The sequence below is a fragment of the Pelodiscus sinensis genome, chromosome 30 (assembly GCF_052426305.1).
Source record: "Pelodiscus sinensis isolate ZL-2025 chromosome 30, ASM5242630v1, whole genome shotgun sequence".
In the NCBI taxonomy this organism is placed as follows: domain Eukaryota; kingdom Metazoa; phylum Chordata; order Testudines; family Trionychidae; genus Pelodiscus; species Pelodiscus sinensis.
The window spans coordinates 10,879,819-10,899,153 of record NC_143081.1 but is presented as its reverse complement, the minus strand read 5'-3'; the positions used below and the strand labels follow the sequence as shown (position 1 = coordinate 10,899,153).

The following is a 19,335-nucleotide window of genomic DNA, read 5'->3' as shown; positions in this document are numbered from 1 at the left end:
TCTCCTCTCCCACCTTGTGTGCTGCAAAGCAGGAAACCAGCCGCCTGTTGGCGAGCCCCCCTGGCTGTTCTTTATCAGGCACATTTCCCCCCACATTTGCATGTGGGCGTGGCTACATGGTATGACAAAACCTCGGCTTTGCCCGCCTTTACTCATGAATGGCCTCCGAATCTGGAGGGACGCAGCCACGGAGGCGGCAAGAGCAGGTCTATGGAATTTGGGCCCCGATCTAGGACAAAACGAAAGCTACTGTGATGTCGGCGGGCCGTCCGTGTGAGTAAAGGACAATTGGTGAATGTCAAGGTGCCCAGTGTCGGGCTATGACAATGTGACAGCAAATGGGTGTCAAACTGACATAACACAGAATCCAGGGATGTGTGAACACGAGCGCGCTCCTGTGGGGAAATCTCCCTGGGAGCGGTGATCTTCCAAGGGGCTCTGGGCACCGAACTCGTGCTGATTGGGAAGGGATTAGGCTGGGGATAGCCTCGCGCTGAAGATCCAGCCCAGCCTGCAGAGCTGAAGCTAATAATTCCTGGTGCTTATTCTTCTATTCGGTTTCTGAAGCGAACGTGACACTTTGCTGCCCCCGTGCGGATCTGTCCCTTCAGTAACCACAGAAACGATCCCCCCTCTTTGTCCTTTTAGCTTCGTGTCGCTTGGTCACTTGTGTCCGCAGGGGCTGGAGAAGGGAGAGGGGGGCTGTTACACTCTTGCCCTTCACAGTGTCCTGTGACAGAGGGTGACACAGGCTGACTGGGTGCTGGGTGATGATGCTTCGTTGTGTTTGTTTGGAGCTCGCTGGCTGGTCACCCCATGTGCTGAGCAAAGCTCCGAAGCAATGAAGGTAACTTCATAGAAGGTGCTCAGGGAGGCGCCTCCCTCTGGCAGTGACTCCTAGGCGGGTGGTGCAGGGGGTCTCAGAGTACCGCTGCCTGCAGGCTCTGCCCCTGAAGCTAGTTCCCAGCCAATGAGAGTGCGGAGTTGGTGCTGGGAGGGGGCAGCCCGCAGAGACATCCCACCCCCAGATGCCGCAGGGACGGTGCTGGCTGCTTTCATGTGTGGAGGGTGCTGTCAGCAGGAGCGGCTGGGGGGCCCTAGGCCCTTTAAAATTGTCAAGGCCCTTGGGAAATTGCCCCGTCCCCCCGCCCCATAGGCAGGCCGGTCTGAAGATCATGCAGGGGCACATGGAGCCCTCCTAAAGATAAGGGCAGGGTGGGGGGTCGGCTGATAGATTGGGACGATTCCAGGAAACCAAGGTAAAGGTTGAATCCGCATCAACATTTTACCGCCTGCCGCTGCCTCAGATGTGTAGCAACACTGCCCCCTAGTGCCTCCGCGCGAAGCCTGATCCACACTGGCGCCATTCCAGCTGGGAATGGGCGATTCTATGTTTGGCTCAGCTGTTGGGATCTGCTCAAGAGTTGGAGACCGAGAATATGCAAATATGCAAATTAACTGTTACCGGTCTGCTAAAAGTTTGTGAATGGGTTTGCGGTCCCTGGTATTAAAAAGTTTGCTCTAGTCTTACCTGCAACCCCGCACGGTCACGTCCGCATTGCTGGATATGGAGCATACTAATCTGCGAGGACAAAGAACCAGGCTGGGACTCAAGAGACGTGAATGCGGTTCCTTGCTTTGCTCCTGGGTGCTGGGGGACTGCGGGCAAGTCCCTTCTGCTTCCTGTACCTCAGTTTCCCCCTCTGTGAAACGGGGCATAATAGCACTGACCGCTCCTTAGAAAGAGCTTCCGAGACTGATGAGAAACAGGTACGAGGGCTTCTGGGAACAGACATGTACGTGGAGTTTGTCAATGGATACCCGGGCGAGATAAATATCCCACGTGCAGTCACTTGTGACTGGCTGTAAACCAGCGATGGACAAATACTGGCCCACAGGCCGAATTCCATCTGCCAGGGGTAGCCCCTGGCGGGCCCCCGCATCACCTTATTTAACTGCGACTCCCCAGGTACGGGGGATCACACCTCCTGTTCGCTGTGCGGAGTGCTGGGGGCTAGTAGGAGGGCTACAAAAGGCAGCAAACTGGGTAGTAGGGCTGTCTGGTGCAGCTTCTAGTTTTAGCAAATGCGGAGGAGGGGTCCCACCTGTGAAAGGGAGTTAAGTATCTAACTGCATTTGGGATTCACAGCCCTGTCCTAAAGGTAGGTGCTTCAGATGATACTTAATAACGCTCCCAAGCCCCTTGTGCCAGGGAAGGAGTCGGTGGGGTTTCCTATAGTGGTTAGAGCACTTACCTAGGAAATGAAACAGCCAGGATCATCCCTCCTGAGCCTGATGTGGGAGCAGGAATTTGAGACTCCACTGTCAAAGGGAGGTTGACATGGGCTACAGGCACCCCTCTTCTCTTTCAGTCCAGTATTTTTTTATTCACTGAGGAACACCTTCAAGCAGAGATATTGAAAACCCCTCCTTCAAATCTCCTATCGTATATCACTCAGGGCATTCGCTCCGGGCTGTTTTGCTGATGACACAGATGACTGTCACAGAAGCCTGTTCTGAAAACTGATTTAACGCTGCAGCCAGAAATAACTAAACAACTGACCGTGACGGGCCTATGAAATTTGGGACAAATGACCCCGGCTTGTTGATCTGGGCAAATGCTCGCCGGAGGGACTAAAGGCTCCAGGGTTGGCAGGACACCTGGGTTCTCTCACTGGGGTTTTTGAAGGGCTGTTGTTTTGGTTTGTGTCACCGTGTGCCGAGCGCAGTAATACGTGGCGGTGTCATCGGCTCGCAGGCTGCCCAGCTGCAGCCAGGCCGTGGTTATGGAGTTGGCCCTGGTCATGGTGACTCGCCCCTGGAAGGCCGGGGAGTAGCTAGTGCCACCATTACCGGGATAGATGTATCCCAGCCACTCCAGGCTTTCCCCGGGAGCCTGCCGGACCCAGCTAATGTAATAGTCGGTAAAGCTGTAGCCGGAGGTTTTACATGAGACCTTCACGGACTCTCCGGGCTTCTTGATTTCTGCCCCAGACTGGATCAGCTGGATTTGGGAGCTGGCCCCTGTAGAAAAACAATACAAATACCGTTAATTCCATTCTATTCCTCCTCTTCCCGGCCTTATTCAAGCCCTTGTCTTGCCTCCTAAAGGCAGTCTCTGATCTGCCTTTTAATAAGAGAGAATTTGTCTCCGTCATATTCCTGTGCAGCAGGGAAGGACAATTATCCCCATTTGGCAAAGTGGAAACTGAGGCACAATCTGCTCTGGAGGCTTTTCAATGCTGTGTACGGGATTCTTAATACGGAGTAATGAAACCTGGGCATCAAACCCCACCATCTGGCTTTAAAACTCCATCCCATGCGATCTGCTCAGAGCTGGGATTTTGATTCCAGAGTTCCTGATCCACCTCCTACATCTTCATCTTCAAACCATCTTTGCTCTCTCGGCCCAGCTGTGCCCAGCAGACACCTGCATCCATCCCCTTACCTGAGACAGCCGCCAGAAGGAAACAGAACCCCAGACCGATCATTGTCATTCTCCTCCACCACCTTGTGTGCTACAAAGCAGGAAACCCGCCGCCTGTTGGCGAGGCGCCCTGGCTGTTCTTTATCAGGCACTTTCCCTACTTAATTTGCATATGAGCGTGGCTACATCGGGTGACGAAAGCGCGGCTTTGCCCGGAAGTGCAAATAAACGGCCTCAGAATCTGGAGGGACACAGCCACGGAGGAGGCCAGAGCAGAGCTATGGAATCTGGGCCCCGATCTAGGACAACATGGAAGCTACTGTGACCTCAGCGAGGCGTCCGTGGGAGCTAAGGGACAATTGGTGAAGCTGAATGTTACGGTGCCCTGTGGCGGGTTGTCACAATGTCACACCCAGTGGATGTGAAACTGACACAACACAGAGTCCAGTAATGTGTAAACACGGGCACTCTCCAGTGGGGAAATCTACCTGTGAGCGGTGATCTTAGATCTTCCAAGGGGCGCTGGGCACCGAACTCGTGCTGAATGGGAAGGGATTAGGCTGCGTAGAGCCTCGCGCTCAAGATCCAGCCCAGCCTGCAGAGCTGAAGCCAATAATTCCTGGTGATTATTCCCCGATTCAGTCTCTGGGCAGAAACGTTTCCGAAGCGACCGTGACACTTTGCTGCCCCCGTGCGGATCTGTCCCTTCAGTAACCACAGAAACGATCCCCCCTCTTCGTCCTTTTAGCTTCGTGTCACTTGGTCACTTGTGTCCCTGCAGGGCCTGGAGAAGGGGGAGGGGGTTTAATTTGCAGGCTACTTCAGTTTATCGCTGTATCCAAGGCCACTCACTAACCCGCTCAATGTCTGTCTAGCTTCATAGTCTCTCTTCCAAGTGCCCCTCCCCCTCCCCACCCTACCCCGTTCTCTGGCAGCTCGCTGCTGCGGGGAGGGTGGCTGGGAAGTCACCAAGAGCGGTTCCGAGGAACATTCAGTGCGCATGTCTGACCCCGACAGAGGGGGAGACTAGCTGGTTGTGACGTGGGACCTGGACCTGGGCTGTAGGAATCCAGGGAACAATTCACTGAGTGTCTGGCAATGTGTGTGCGCGCCCTGTGACGTGATAGACACACAAATCAATGTCACCGCTGACTGAGCGTGTCCGCTTGTCTGTTACTTGGGCAGGCTCCGAATTTCAGAGCCAGGGAAGTGAGTTGGATCCCAAATGGAGCCTCCAGCTGCTGTAGTTGAAGGGGGAGGAGGGAAAATCTCACTCTTCATCGCGAGGAGGTGCCCGCCTTTCTCTGCTTTGCCCTCAGGGGTTTCCTGTAACTGTGAGTCTCTGGCACAGTAATAGCGGGCGGTGTCCTCGGGCTCCAGGCCGGTCATTTGCAGGTGCAGCAGGTTGTTGGGATTGTCCGTGGAGACGGTGAAGTGCCCTTTGGCCGACTCTATAAAGAACATTTTCTCCGAATCACACTGCAGCGAGTTCCCGGGAACCTGGCGCATCCAGCGCTGCTGGAGGTGAGCCCAGAGGCTTTGCAGGGTCTCAGGGACTCTCCGGGATTCTAGACTCCACCCCAGACGCCACCAGCTCCACCTCGCACCGGGCACCTACGAACACAAAACACCCCAAACACTTACTGAGCGCAAACACTTCGGAGCTGGCGGCGAGCGAGGGAAGGAATCTCCCTGCGCAGAACATGGCGAGGGGCGAAGGGCAACAGACCCAGCAGGGGCTGCGGGGCGGGGGCCGTTTGGGAAGTGTCTCTCGTCCGCCCGGAATGTGCCTGGCTCGTTCGCGGTGTAGAAAGGGCCCCTGGGCTGGGGGCTGGATCACACCCACAATTATTGCCCTGCACGGGGGGTTGTTTCTGTTGCGCCTTGTCAAGCCGAAGATTGAATCAGACCCCTTGTCAGGAACCGGACGGAGGGTGCACGCGCTGCCCGGCTCCTCAGCCTGGACGGTTCCGCATCACTGCAGGGAGCGGGGTGGAAAAGGTGTAACGTGCACTGGGGAGTCAGTGGGCCAGCTAGGCTGAGAGTCTCAGACCGGTACCGTTCTCTGGCCTCTGCCATGCAGCAGCTCAGACCGGGCCCTTCATTCTCTGACCCTACGAGAGTGTCCTAAGGGGGTTAGGAACAGACATTTCATTTCTTTCTGCTTTCCTGCAATTTGGACACCTAACTCTCGGGTTATGTACCAGCCCGGGGCCTTTACGTATCGGGGCCCATTTACTGTAACTACTGAGGCTGATAAAGAAGCAGGTTTGTGCTTAGTGGGATTTTCAAGAACGCTGGCACACCCAGCCTGCACTGAGATCTATGGGATTTAGGCACCCAAGTGATTCTGGAAGCTTCACCAAGGAGCTTGCGAACAGGTGATTGCGAACAGGGAGTTTTGAGAGGGAGTTCTCCAGGTGAAGGAGAAGCAGATACAGGACTCTTGAGGGAAGTGTGTTTTGTCATTGGGGCTTTCTTAGTGTGTGCAGAGCTTGTGTTTGTTTGGTATGTGAGGGTGTTGGTTTCCCCCCCCCCTTTGAGTGAGGCTTTATAGGGGGAGTTCTCCAGGTAGAGGAGAAGTAGATACAGGAGTCTTGAGGGAAGTGGGTGTTGTGCTTGGGGCTGCTTGCTGTACGCTGAGCTTGTGTTTGTGAGTGAGGGTTGGTGTGTGTTCTTTTTTGTTTTTTGTTTGTTTGTTTTATTTATTTATTTTCCCCTGTGTTTGAGAGTGAGGCTTTTTTTTCCCCTTCCCAACCCTCCCCTTGATAGAGTTTGTGCTGTGATTGGTAGGGGCTGTGATTGGCAGGTGGAAACTGTTGGCTTCTAATTAAAGTTTGAATTCTAGAAGGCTCTGCTGATTGGCTGAGCCTTGGTAGGGGGAGGGGCTTTATAAGGCAGTGCGCAAGCGACCAGGTGATTGCTAACAGGGAGTTTTGAGAGGGAGTTCTGAAGGGGAGAGGGAAGGGCGGGAGGTTCTCTTGTCTTTCTTTTTAAATCCCTTTTCCAGGACAGCAGCGAAGTTTGATGATGGGTCTGCTGCTGTTGTTACCTGCACGGCGTGTGCCATGTTTGTCTTCCTCCTGGAAGAAAGAACGGATTTCATCTGCACGAAGTGCAAGCTGGTCGAGATTTTGGAAGAAAAAATTAGAGGACTGGAGGCCCAAGTGTCGACCTTACGCTTGATCAGAGAGGATGAAGACTTCCTCGATAGAAGGCAGCAATTGATCCTTCAAGCACGGCAGGCAGAGGAGCCAAGGAGGGCAGTACGTGACCAAGAAGAGAACTGGCAGCATGTAACTTCTAGAAGGGGAAAAAGGCCAGCACGGGATTCCCCCGATGCTATAGAGGTAAGCAATCGCTTTCAAGCTCTCTCCACAGGCTCTGCAGTGCTGAAAGCTCTGGAAGGGACCTCACAAGGTAGAAACCAGAAGGGGGCACCATCTACTGAAAGGCATGGGATGCGTAGTCCTAGGGATGGGGGTTCGACGGCCACCACCCCCAAAAGGAAACGACGGGTGGTGGTGGTCGGGGACTCCCTCCTAGGAGGGACTGAGCCATCCCTCTGCCGTCCGGACCTGGAATCTCGAAAGCATTGGAATGGGTTACCTAGGGAAATAGTGGAGTCTCCATCCCTAGAGGTATTTAAGTCTCGGCTTGACAAAGCCCTGGCCGTGTTGATTTAGATGGGATTGGTCCTGCCTAGAGCGGGGGGCTGGACTTGACGACCTTCTGGGGTCTCTTCCAGTTCTATGATTCTATAAGGGGATGGTTGGATGAAATAACATGATCTTGGTAACTAATTGACCATTCATTATCAGTTGGAAATAGGTCAATGGAGGGATGATAGGAGTTGCTATAGGGAACTTTCTGGGTGTCTGGCTGGTGAGTCTTGCCCACATGCTCAGGGTTTATCTGATCGCCATATTTGGGGTCGGGAAGGAATTTTCCTCCAGGGTAGATTGGCAGAGGCCCTGGAGGTTTTTCGCCCTACTCTGTAGCATTGGGCACAGATTACAGCTGAAGGACTCTCTGCATGTTGGGTCCTTCAAAGTATTTGAATGCTTCAATATCTTTGATATAGGTGAGAGGATTATTCTAAGAGGGGTGGTTGAGATTCTGTGGCCTGCACTGTGCAGGGTGCAGACTAGATGATCATAATGGTCCCTTCTGACCTTAAAGTCTATGAGTCTATGAGAAATCCCACCCGGTGTGTGCTGCCTGTTTGATTCCCCAGTCAGCTACGGACAAGAGTTTCAAGTATTTGGACAAAGAGTTCCCAGGTGACCTGGCATCGCTGCATTCGGCGGTGCGAGGCCCGATCGATGGAGAAGTCTGAATCTCCTGCTCTAATCCCGCGAGACCTGGTGCCATCCGCCCTGGCGAGAGAGCTGCAGTTTGCCTCCTACGGAAAGGAGCGATCCCGGCCCCGGGGCCTCAGGGACAGGAAGACCAATCGGTGCTTGAGGGGCTGCGATTTGGAGTCCATGGATCCGGGCAATTATCCAGGCTGAGCTCCGACTGGGCGAGTCCCAACTTCTGTGTCACTGACAGAAAAGGCCTCAGGCCAATGGGGTAGATAAAGAAGCAGGTTTGTGCAGGCAGAGTCCCTGCCACGATCTGTGCCTCTGTCCCCCCCCCCCTCCGCCCCTTTCCTTACATAGGGGAGGGGAGTTGCTGGGGAGGAAAGATGGCTCCGAAAGGGCCCAGCTGGGTTCAAAGCGAGACCCTTATGTGAACAAAGACTGGGATGTTTCAAAGGCTGCTAAGGCTTTTGTTCAGCTTTGCAACTCCCCTCCCCTGCATAAGGAAAGGGGGAAATAGAGGCACAGACCGTGGCAGGGGCTCTGTCAGCAACCAGTGAGTGACAGAGCCAGGGACCAAATCCCTGCGTCTGACTCCCAGCCAGCAGCCTCACTCCCCGTGCGCATCGTGGGATCCCAAGCAGCCCCGCCCCGCCCCGCCCCGGTACAAAGCAGAGCGAGTTAGTTCTATTGGCATCGTTTGGATTTTCCCTGCGCTCTGTGTTCTCCTCTGACAGACAATCGCTGTTCGCATCCATCCCCGAGTGTGTCCTGATCTCTGAGGGGCCCCGCTCGCCCTGCTCGTCTGGCCACGGCATGCGGCTTGGAAACCGCTTCTCCTTTTTGTGCTGGGCCTTGCCTTGCGCTGTGTCACTGTGTCTCTGGCGCAGTAATAGGTGCCGCTGTCTGCAGCTGTCAGCGAGCGGAGTTGCAGCGAGACCTGGTTCTTGGCGGTGTCCCCAGAAATGGTGACTCGGCCTTGGAGAGACGGGGCGTAGCCTGTGCTCCCATCATATGGATACGCGTTCCCCACCCACTCCAGTCCTTTCCTCAGAGCGGGGGGCGGCGAGCAGGGCGAGGAAAAGCAGCAGAGGTTCCATTCTCGTTCCCAGGCACTGAGGGAAACTCCCCAGAGAGCAGGGCAGAGCAGGTCTGTGTCTGGACAGAGACTGAGGTTCCGAGACGCAGGGCTCCGTATTTAACCGCTCAAGAATTTACATGCGGGTTCCTCAGGCGGGTATAAAGTGCTATGGGGGTGAGAGCTCGGCACGTGGCGATGTCCCCGCGGGGACAGGTCTCTCCTTTACACTAGAGAGACGCTCCGCTCAGCTCAGCGCACGCCGCACTGCAGGCGAGGCTGGGGCAGGGCGGGTGTGAGTGCAGAGGGCCGGGCACTGGACTGGGGCGCAGCAGAGCCCGCTGGGTCAGGGATTTGCAGGCGGGTGTGAGCAAACGGAGATAAACCACCGAGGAAGGACCGACGTCCGGTGGATTGGTGCTCAGGGACGCCTAGAGTCATCCTTCGGCTTTTCGCCGTGCTAGCTTTGCGAGGATAAATGTCCCTGGCTGGCACCTCTGGGGATGTGGGCCTAGAAGTTGGCGTCTATTGACACCAACTGGGGAACTCGCTCATTCACACCCCCTGCTCCTGCTGTGGCCAGGGTGGGATCACTGCTCACTGACCGCCACCATGTCCCACGGCAGGAGTTATATGGAGTTTGATCCAAAATTACCTCCCGCTTGGTCTCTCGGGTGCCTTGAAATGCTCGTCTGCAGCAGCTCCCCGTCCGGTCACTCCCAGCGAGCAGACAAGTAGGAACTGAGCATGTGTGATTGACAGCCCTGGTTTAGCAACCCCCCCTGCAGCAGCCTGCTTGGTACCTCCCACCGTGCTCTTGTCTCCACCAGCCTTGGTTATCACTAGCCAAGGGTTCTCTATGCCCTTCCAGCCTGAATTCCCCCAACCGGCCTGCCATGAACCGTTCAGCTTCCTCCACAGCCCCAGGTTGGTTGGTTTAGGTTGAAATAAACCAAGTTTATTAACAGTGGATTGCAGGTTAAATGATGCCAAGTGAAGGGAAACCAGGCCAGGTATGGTAACAGGGAAATCACGGTGAACACCTGCAGCTGAAAGGCTAAAACTCGATGTAGCAAGGCCCAGCTAGCGTTGTAGATGGGTTCGCTCTCCAGCCTGTCCCCCTAGTTCTCGGTCAGAACCTTGAACCCAAGTGTGAGGTGCTGGTTTCCCGTGTCCCTTTGGAGGAAGGAATGGAAGGGTTCACGGCCCCTCCTCGTCCCGCCCAGGGGCACAGGTCTCTCTGTGCGCACTGAGCCTGCATCAAGAAGCAGAAAGGTCTCCTGGGGCTGCCATCCACCCTCCTCCCCACTACCGCTAAGGGAGTCCTCACCGCCTCTCCTTACAGGCTTGATGGTTTTGTTTATTGCCCATCTGCATCCTAATCAAGATCTGGCCCCACCTGGCGGGACTGAGGCGGGACGGATGAGAGTTTTGCGGGGCCCAGGACAGCACAATTTCGCGGGCTCCCCTTTGGAGAAAAAATAGAAAAAAAAAGTGTCAAATGAGCAAATTGAAGCTATTTTCATATTACATGTGAATTGGGTAAATTTTATAGAAACTTAATTTAGTTGGATAATTTTTATTTTAATTCTATTGTGATTCATTGTTAAACAAACTTCTACATTAATAATTAAACATTTCCATTGGTATTTAAGTCTGTTACAGCTGTCTAGCTCTTTTGGCAGCTGGGTCTCTAACAGCCGGTGGGAAAAGGCTTCTCCCCAGCATCAGCCCCTTCTCCAGACCCAAACACGGAAGCAGCGAGGCGCCCGCGGAGCAGGGAAATCCTGACCCGGTTTAGAAGGGGCTGGCTGCTGTGTCCGAGCCAGCAGACCCTCAGGAGCCTGCAGAGCAGCTGGAGGGAAAGGAGACGGCACCTCAGGCTCCATACAGGGTCAGAGGAGGGGCCATAGAGGCTGCCCCGACTGGCCCCTGCCGAGAAAGGGAGCTTGGACACAGCAAACTAGCCTGCCACTGTTGCCCTCCCCCCCCCGACAGCTGGCTCCCTTCTGGCGGGGGGCAACCGCCTGGCTCAGTCTCCCTGTGTCCGCACCAAGGCAGCTGTATGGGCCCCCGCGCTCCGGCGCATTGCTCTAGGACTGGGTGCCGGGGGCAGGAAGGGAACAGCCCCCGATGCGCAGACCCCGCCCAGGCACCGACCAGCTAGTGTGGGGCTCACGGGGCTCCCCCACACCGAGACCACCCCTTCCCATGCTGGGGCAGAGGACTCTGGCTGCAGGATCCGGCGGTAGCTGGGGGGCAGGAGATGTGTGGTGGGGCGGCGTTAGGCACAGCGCCGCGCTGAAGGCTCCTGCGCCTCTCAGGAGAGTCGCCCCCAGGGCCAGGCTGCAGAAGCTGCCGCTTTACTCTTTCAAGGAGTTGGCCTGGTGTCTGGGTCTGCGGAGCTGGGGAAAGGCGCCTCACGGTACCCACCCGCCAGCAGAGACCCCCCCTTCCGCCAGCGCCTGCGGGCCGGCCGGGCTGCTCTAGAGACAGAACTGCAAAGGCTGGGGGACGCTCTCTGGGACAGGGCCCTGAGAGCGCTGCCCACACGCTCCGACATCTCCCTGCTCGGCTCCCACCCGCTCCCAGGATTACCTGGCTTTCCTGTGAGGCGCGGGGCATCGGCGCCCTCTAGTGGCGAAAGCTAGAAAGTGACAGCGCTGGCGCGGGGTCTATTGAAGCGCGGGGCCCGGGGCACCCGCCCCGCTCCTCCTGCCCTATATCCGCCGCAGAGGCTGAGAGAGGCCCGAGAATCCGGTGAGAATCCGCCTCCCCTTTTTGGGTGCCCGCAGCGCTCAGATCTAGTTTTTGGAGGAGCCAAGGGAGACAGTGACCCGGGCTCTGGAAGGAGGAGCTGTTCTCTGTGTGCCCGGTGGAACCGCCCTAATATTCCTCTCCCAGCCCACTGCAGCCCTGTCTCGGGAGCTACCGCCCCTCAAGGCGGAGGGCTGAGAACGACAGTGAAAGGGATTTTCTGTTCCCAGCCTCTCTCTGAACTCGGTTTCATTTCCATGCACGGAGCTTGGGCGCCCCCAGCGCCAAACGGCTTCGCTGCTCACTGTAAGGGGAGGCTTGTGTCTGGGCTCAGACCGGCTTCTCCTCGCTGTGTCTCTCGCACAGTAATAGCGGGCGGTGTCCTCGGGCTTCAGGCCGGTCATTTGCAGGTGCAGCAGGTTGTTGGAGTTGTTCCTGGAGATGGTGAATCGGCCTTTCACGGAATCCGCCTATGCGTTCCATAAACTGGGGTAGAATGTACCAACATCTTCGAAGAGGATAGCAGCGACCCAGTCCAGCCCCTTTCCGGGAGCCTGCCGGACCCAGTTCATGGGGTAGCTGCTGAAGGTGAAGCCGGAGGCTTTGCAGGAGAGGCGCAGAGAGTCTCCGGTTTTCTTCAAACAGCTTATCAATACCTCTGTCAAAGGAGCCATATTTCTACTAACTCCGCCAGTTATTCAGAAATAGAAAAAACCTTCCAAAGCCGCTACAGCGACACATAAGAGCAGCAAAAATCCCATTGTCCCTGGTGCTGGCGGGGAAAGTTCTCAGGGGACTGGCTGGTCACTGCCCAGACCCAGGGGGCTGCGGGTGCAGGCTGCGTGGAGGGACGGACAAATTTAAACTGGAAACTGGTTTCCTCGTTTGCATACTTGACTCCCTAAACCCGCCCTGCTCCTGCCAGAGATCTCAGAGGCTCGACCCCGGACTGCGGGTGCAGGAGTCAGACCGGAGCGGCCTGCGTGTCTGTGCAGCGCCGGACACGGGGCGCTGGGACGCTCCTGACACTTTCGGACCTGGAGGAGGAGCAGCTCCCTGCAGTGACTGTGATTCCTCGCGCAGGGACTAAGGGGCTGGTGACTCAGGTGATGCGGGGAGGGAAGCGATCTCTGGAGCCCCTCCCATGCTCAGGAGGGCCACGCAGCGCCGGTCAAAGCTTCCCATTTACACTGGGGTTGCGGGCGGAGAGAGCTCTCACGGGCTGTGCCGCTACCGGGCCTAGGATAATGGGATCCTAGATTGTGACCACAGACCCTGGGCGCTGGGACCGCTACCCCCAACTGCTCCGCCCTCGTTGGGCGTCATCTTCCAGCTCATTTACTGAGTTCAGTATTAACCAGCCGCAAAGCGGAGACAGAAGGTTTCCCCGTGTCGGGTTTAAAGCGCTTGTGAGGTAGTAAACCTGCAGCTTTCAGAGCCCAGCCCCGTGGTGCGACATGGCAGGATTCAATTGGTACTAACTATTCATCATCATCATCATTCCATGCCCATTCCCAGGCACTGGAACCAGCCTCGCTGCGGACACATTTCTGTTCCCACCGCCCCTACCACGCCTGTTCCATTCCACACACCCCCCCATTACTCCCATTCACATACAGGCTGATGCTCCCTTCACATTCCTGCTCCTGTTCATATTCCCTTTCCTGTATCCCGCACACTCCCGATCACATTTGCCACCCCATTCTTGTTCCTGTTCCCCTTCCCGCTCCCGTTCGCATGGACACTCCCGCTCCATTCCCGGCGCACCAATGCCGGCCGGAGCCTAAGGCCCGGGGTTCATTCCCGGCGCTAGCAGCATCCGGGCGTGGTGGGAGTGTCCCCAGCGGGCTGTCGGTCAGGGCAGAGGTCACACGGGGGAGCACAGTGGGCGGGGGGGGGCACAGTAGGTTGGGGAGGGGGAGGAGGACGGGAAGAGCCGGTCAGTGTCTGAGATGGAACCGCTGGATTCGTACGGCTCGTTCTCACTCGCGGGCCTGGGGCGCCACCTGGCGGAGCAGCCCAGCGCTGCTGCCGAGGAAGGGTTTTGTCTCAGCTCCGGCTGGTTTGCACTCGCAGTGGCGGCTGCGCAGTGACACCGGGCGGGGTCCTCGGGAATTTACGAATCCCAGCATTCTGTAAGTTCAGCATAACGGAGTGTAGCTAACCCTAGCTAGACACTGTTGCACGCCGATTCTTAGGCAGCTTCACAGAAGAGTCTTCTACTGTCCCAAAACTTAGCAGCGCAGTTTCTGCCTCCGAATATCCTGACTACATGAACGCCACTAACTCAGCATTGCCCAATAGAGCTATTACTAGCCAGACTCCGTTTCTCACAAATTCTTATATGGCTTCAAGACATTTGCTACATACCGGCCTCAGGGGCTGGAAGCCTGCAGAACTACATTCGCACACGAGATTGCCTTGCGACGTTCTCACATGCACGAAAATCATCGAATCGTTCGACTAGCACTGTAAAGACATGATTTACTAATGCAATCCTGTTATCAAAGCCCCCACCTCTCTGTATACAGCAAGTTTCTTTTGAAGCGGAACGGAGCGCATTCTATGCTGCTTCTGTTCCTTAGAGTGGGCAACGCTGAGCTATTGGTTTAAAAGTAGGATCGCATTCTAACGCAGATGTAGTTTGGACTGTGCTGTGTTACACCTGAGAGGATAAGTGCTCTTTGAGGGGGCATTGAAAACAAGCATCAAGCTTGGAGAGCATGTCTTTAGAGAGCTAATGAAGGAGTAGGTGATTTTCCTTCATGTAAGAACGTCCCAAGCAAATGGGGTGTGCGAATGTACTTCTGCAGTCGTCCAGTCCGTGGGTCCCGGTTTTAGGCGCATTTCTGAAGCCATATAAGAATTGGTGTGAAACAGTGTCAGATAGTAATACTTACATTTGGCAATGTGGTGCCCGAAGCGTCCTAGCATTCTGACGCACATACAGCATAAACTGCGCTGCGTTTTTTTAAAGGAAACTTGATTGTTGAGGCGTCATTGAAACGGGGCTCAATGTTGTAAAAGATGACTTTATAGAAATAGAGAACGATTAGGGTTTTTTTTCCCATGCATGTAAGAACGTCGGAAAGACGAGATGTGCGAAAGTAGTTGTGTAGTTCTCGACTACGCGTGGCAGGTTTTTAGCGCATTTCAGAGGCCATATCGGAATTTGGCGAGACTAATGCCTCGGTAGGAATCCTGACATGGGGCAATGCTGACATAGTGGTGTACAAGTTGCGAGGACATTCTAAAGCACCTACCCCGTAATACTGCTGCCTTTTACTGCAAAAGAAACGTGAAGTTCGCGGGTTCGGCGGAGTCATTGAGGTCAGGAATCAATTTTCTATAAAAAAGCCTCTAAACAGCTAATGAGTGATTGGGCGTTTTTTTCCTGCACGTGAACACTTTCCAAGCAAATGAAGTGTACGATTCGAATTATAAAGTCCTCCGGTATCTTTCGATGGTAGTTAGCGCACCTTTGAGGCCAGATAAGAAGTCCTCTAAAACCGTGTTTTGCTAGGATTACTGATATTGGTCAAGACGGTAATCGAGCTCTACAAGTATTGGTAACAATTTAGGAATCACAGCATTCTGTAAGCTCAGCATAACGGAGTGTACCTATCCCTAGCTAGACACTGTTGCACGCCCATTCTTAGGCAGCTTCACAGAAGAGCCTTCTACTGTCCCAAAACAGAAGCGCAGTTTCTGCCTCGAATATCCTGACTACATGAACGCCACTAACTCAGCATTGTGCAATAGAGCTATTACTGGCCAGACTCCGTTTCTCACAAATTCTTATATGGCTTCAGACATTTGCTAGATACCGGCCTCAGGAGCTGGAAGACTGCAGAACTACATTCGCATACGAGATTGCCTTGCGACGTTCTCACATGCACGAAAATCACCGAATCGTTCGACTAGGACTGTAAAGACATGATTTACTAATGCAATCCTGTTATCAAAGCCCCCCCACCTCTCCGTATACATCAAGTTTCGTTTGAAACAGAACGGAGCGCATTCTATGCTGCTTCTGTTCCTGAGAGTGGGCAATTCTGAGCTATTGGTTTAAAAGTAGGATCGCATTCTAACGCAGATGTAGTTTGGACTGTGCTGCGTTACGCATGAGAGGATAAATGCTCTTTGAGGAGGCATTGAAAACAAGCATTAAGCTTAGAGCGCATGTCTTTAGAGAGCTAATGAAGGAGTAGGTGCTTTTTCTTCATGTAACAACGTCCCAAGCAAATGGGGTGTGCGAATGTACTTCTGCAGTCGTCCAGTCCGTGGGTCCCGGTTTTAGGCGCATTTCTGAAGCCATATAAGAATTGGTGTGAAACAGTGTCAGCTAGTAATACTTACATTCGGCAATGTGGTGCCCGAAGCGTCCTAGCATTCTGACGCACATACAGCATAAACTGCGCTGCGTTTTTTAAAGGAAACTTGATTGTTGAGGCGTCATTGAAACGGGGCTCAATGTTGTAAAAGATGACTTTATAGAAATAGAGAACGATTAGGGTTTTTTCCCCCATGCAGGTAAGAACGTCGGAAAGACATCTCGTGTGCGAAAGTAGTTGTGTAGTTCTCGACTACGCGTGGCAGGTTTTTAGCGCATTTCAAAGGCCATATAAGGATTTGGCGAGACTAATGCCTCGGTAGGAATCCTGACATGGGGCAATGCTGACATAGTGGTGTACAAGTTGCGAGGACATTCTAAAGCACCTACCCCGTAATACTGCTGCACTTTACTGCAAAAGAAGCGTGCAGTTCGCGGGTTGGGCGGAGTCATTGAGATCAGGAATCAATTTTCTATAAAAAGCCTCTAAACAGCTAATGAGGGATTCGGCATTTTTTTCCTGCACGTGAACACTTTCCAAGCAAATCAAGTGTACGCCTCGAATTATAAAGTCCTCCGGTATCATTCGATGGTAGTTAGCGCACCTTTGAGGCCAGATAAGAAATCCTCTAAAACCGTGTTTTGCTAGGATTACTGATATTGGTCAAGACAGTGATCCGGGTCTACAAGTATTGGTAACAATTTACGAATCACAGCATTCTGTAAGCTCAGCATAACCGAGTGTAGCTAACCCTAGCTAGACACTGTTGCACGCCCATTCTTAGGCAGCTTCACAGAAGAGCCTTCTACTGTCCCAAAACTTAGCAGCGCAGTTTCTGCCTCCGAATATCCTAACTACATGAACGCCACTAACTCAGCATTGTCCAATAGAGCTATTACTAGCCAGACTCCGTTTCTCACAAATTCTTATATGGCTTCAGACATTTGCTACATACCGGCCTCAGGGGCTGGAAGCCTGCACAACTACATTCGCACACGAGATTGCCTTGCGACGTTCTCACATGCACGAAACTCACCGAATCGTTCGACTAGCACTGTAAAGACATGATTTACTAATGCAATCCTGTTATCAAAGCCCCGCACCTCTCCGTATACAGCAAGTTTCTTTTGAAGCGGAACGGAGCGCATTCTATGCTGCTTCTGCTCCTTAGCGTGGGCAACGCTGAGCTATTGGTTTAAAAGTAGGATCGCATTCTAACGCAGATGTAGTTTGGACTGTGCTGCGTTACACCTGAGAGGATAAGTGCTTTTGAAGGGGCATTGAAAACAAGCATCAAGCTTAGAGAGGATGTCTTTAGAGCGCTAATGAAGGAGTAGGTGATTTTCCTTCATGTAAGAACGTCCCAAACAAATGGGGTGTGCGAATGTACTTCTGCAGTCGTCCAGTCCGTGGGTCCCGGTTTTGGGCGCATTTCTGAAGCCATATAAGAATTGGTGTGAAACAGTGTCAGCAAGTAATACTTACATTCGGCAATGTGGTGCCCGAAGCGTCCTAGCATTCTGACGCACATACAGCATAAACTGCGCTGCCTTTTTTAAAGGAAACTTGATTGTTGAGGCGTCATTGAAACGGGGCTCAATGTTGTAAAAGATGACTTTATAGAACTAGAGAACGATTAGGGTTTTTTTCCCCATGCAGGTAAGAACGTCGGAAAGACATCTCGTGTTCGAAAGTAGTTGTGTAGTTCTCGACTACGCGTGGCAGGTTTTTAGCGCATTTCAGAGGCCATATAAGAATTTGGCGAGACTAATGCCTCGGTAGGAATCCTGACATGGGGCAATGCTGACATAGTGGTGTACAAGTTGCGAAGACATTCTAAAGCACCTACCCCGTAATACTGATACACTTTACTTACAAAAGAAACGTGCAGTTCGGGGGTTCGGCGGAGTCATTGAGATCAGGAATCAATTTTCTATAAAAAGCCTCTAAACAGCTAATGAGGGATTGGGCGTTTTTTTCCTGCACGTGAACACTTTCCAAGCAAATCAAGTGTACGCCTCGAATTATAAAGTCCTCCGGTATCATTCGATGGTAGTTAGCGCACCTTTGAGGCCAGATAAGAAATCCTCTAAAACCTTGTTTTGCTAGGATTACTGATATTAGTCAAGACGGTAATCGGGGTCTAAAAGTATTGGTAACAATTTACGAATCACAGCATTCTGTAAGCTCAGCATAACCGAGTGTAGCTATCCCTAGCTAGACACTGTTGCACGCCCATTCTTAGGCAGCTTCACAGAAGAGCCTTCTACTGTCCCAAAACTTAGCAGCGCAGTTTCTGCCTCCGAACATCCTAACTACATGAACGCCACTAACTCAGCAAAGTCCAATAGAGCTATTACTAGCCAGACTCCGTTTCTCACAAATTCTTATATGGCTTCAGACATTTGCTACATACCGGCCTCAGGGGCTGGAAGACTGCACAACTACATTCGCACACGAGATTGCCTTGCGACGTTCTCAGATGCACGAAAATCACCGAATCGTTCGACTAGCACTGTAAAGACATGATTTACTAATGCAATCCTGTTATCAAAGCCCCCCCACCTCTCCGTATACATCAACTTTCTTTGAAACAGAATGGAGCGCATTCTATGCTGCTTTTGCTCCTTAGAGTGGGCAATGCTGAGCTATTTGTTTGAAAGTAGGATCGCATTGTAACGCAGATGTAGTTTGGACTGTGCTGCGTTACGCCTGAGAGGATAAGTGCTCTTTGAGGGGGCATTGAAAACAAGCATCAAGCTTGGAGAGCATGTCTTTAGAGAACTAATGAAGGATTAGGTGCTTTTCCTTCATGTAAGGACGTCCCAAGCAAATGGGGTGTGCGAATGTACTTCTGCAGTCGTCCAGTCCGTGGGTCCCGGTTTTAGGCGTATTACTGAAGCCATATAAGAATTGGTGTGAAACAGTGTCAGCTAATGACACTTCCATTCTGCAATGTGGCGCCCGAAGCGCCCTAGCATTCTGCCGCACATACAGCATAAACTGCGCTGCGTTTTTTAAAGGAAACTTGATTGTTGAGGCGTCATTGAAACGGGGCTCAATGTTGTAAAAGATGACTTTATAGAACTAGAGATCGATTAGGGTTTTTTTCCCCATGCAGGTAAGAACGTCGGAAAGACACCTCGTGTGCGAAAGTAGTTGTGTAGTTCTCTACTACGCGTGGCAGGTTTTTAGCGCATTTCAGAGGCCATATAAGAAGTTGGCGAGACTAATGCCTCGGTAGGAATCCTGACATGGGGCAATGCTGACATAGTGGTGTACAAGTTGCGAGCACATTCTAAAGCACCTACCCCGTAATACTGATGCCATTTACTGCAAAAGAAACGTGAAGTTCGCGGGTTCGGCGGAGTCATTGAGGTCAGGAATCAATTTTCTATAAAAAAGCCTCTAAACAGCTAATGAGTGATTGGGCGT

The 19,335-nt window shown here is 53.1% G+C and overlaps 1 pseudogene; it reads right to left on the bottom strand.

The window, feature by feature from the left end:
- Positions 1–2,671: 2,671 nt before the first annotated feature.
- LOC149521214 (immunoglobulin heavy variable 1-3 pseudogene) lies at positions 2,672–3,491 on the bottom strand (annotated as a pseudogene).
- Between the last annotated feature and the right edge of the window lie 15,844 nt (positions 3,492–19,335).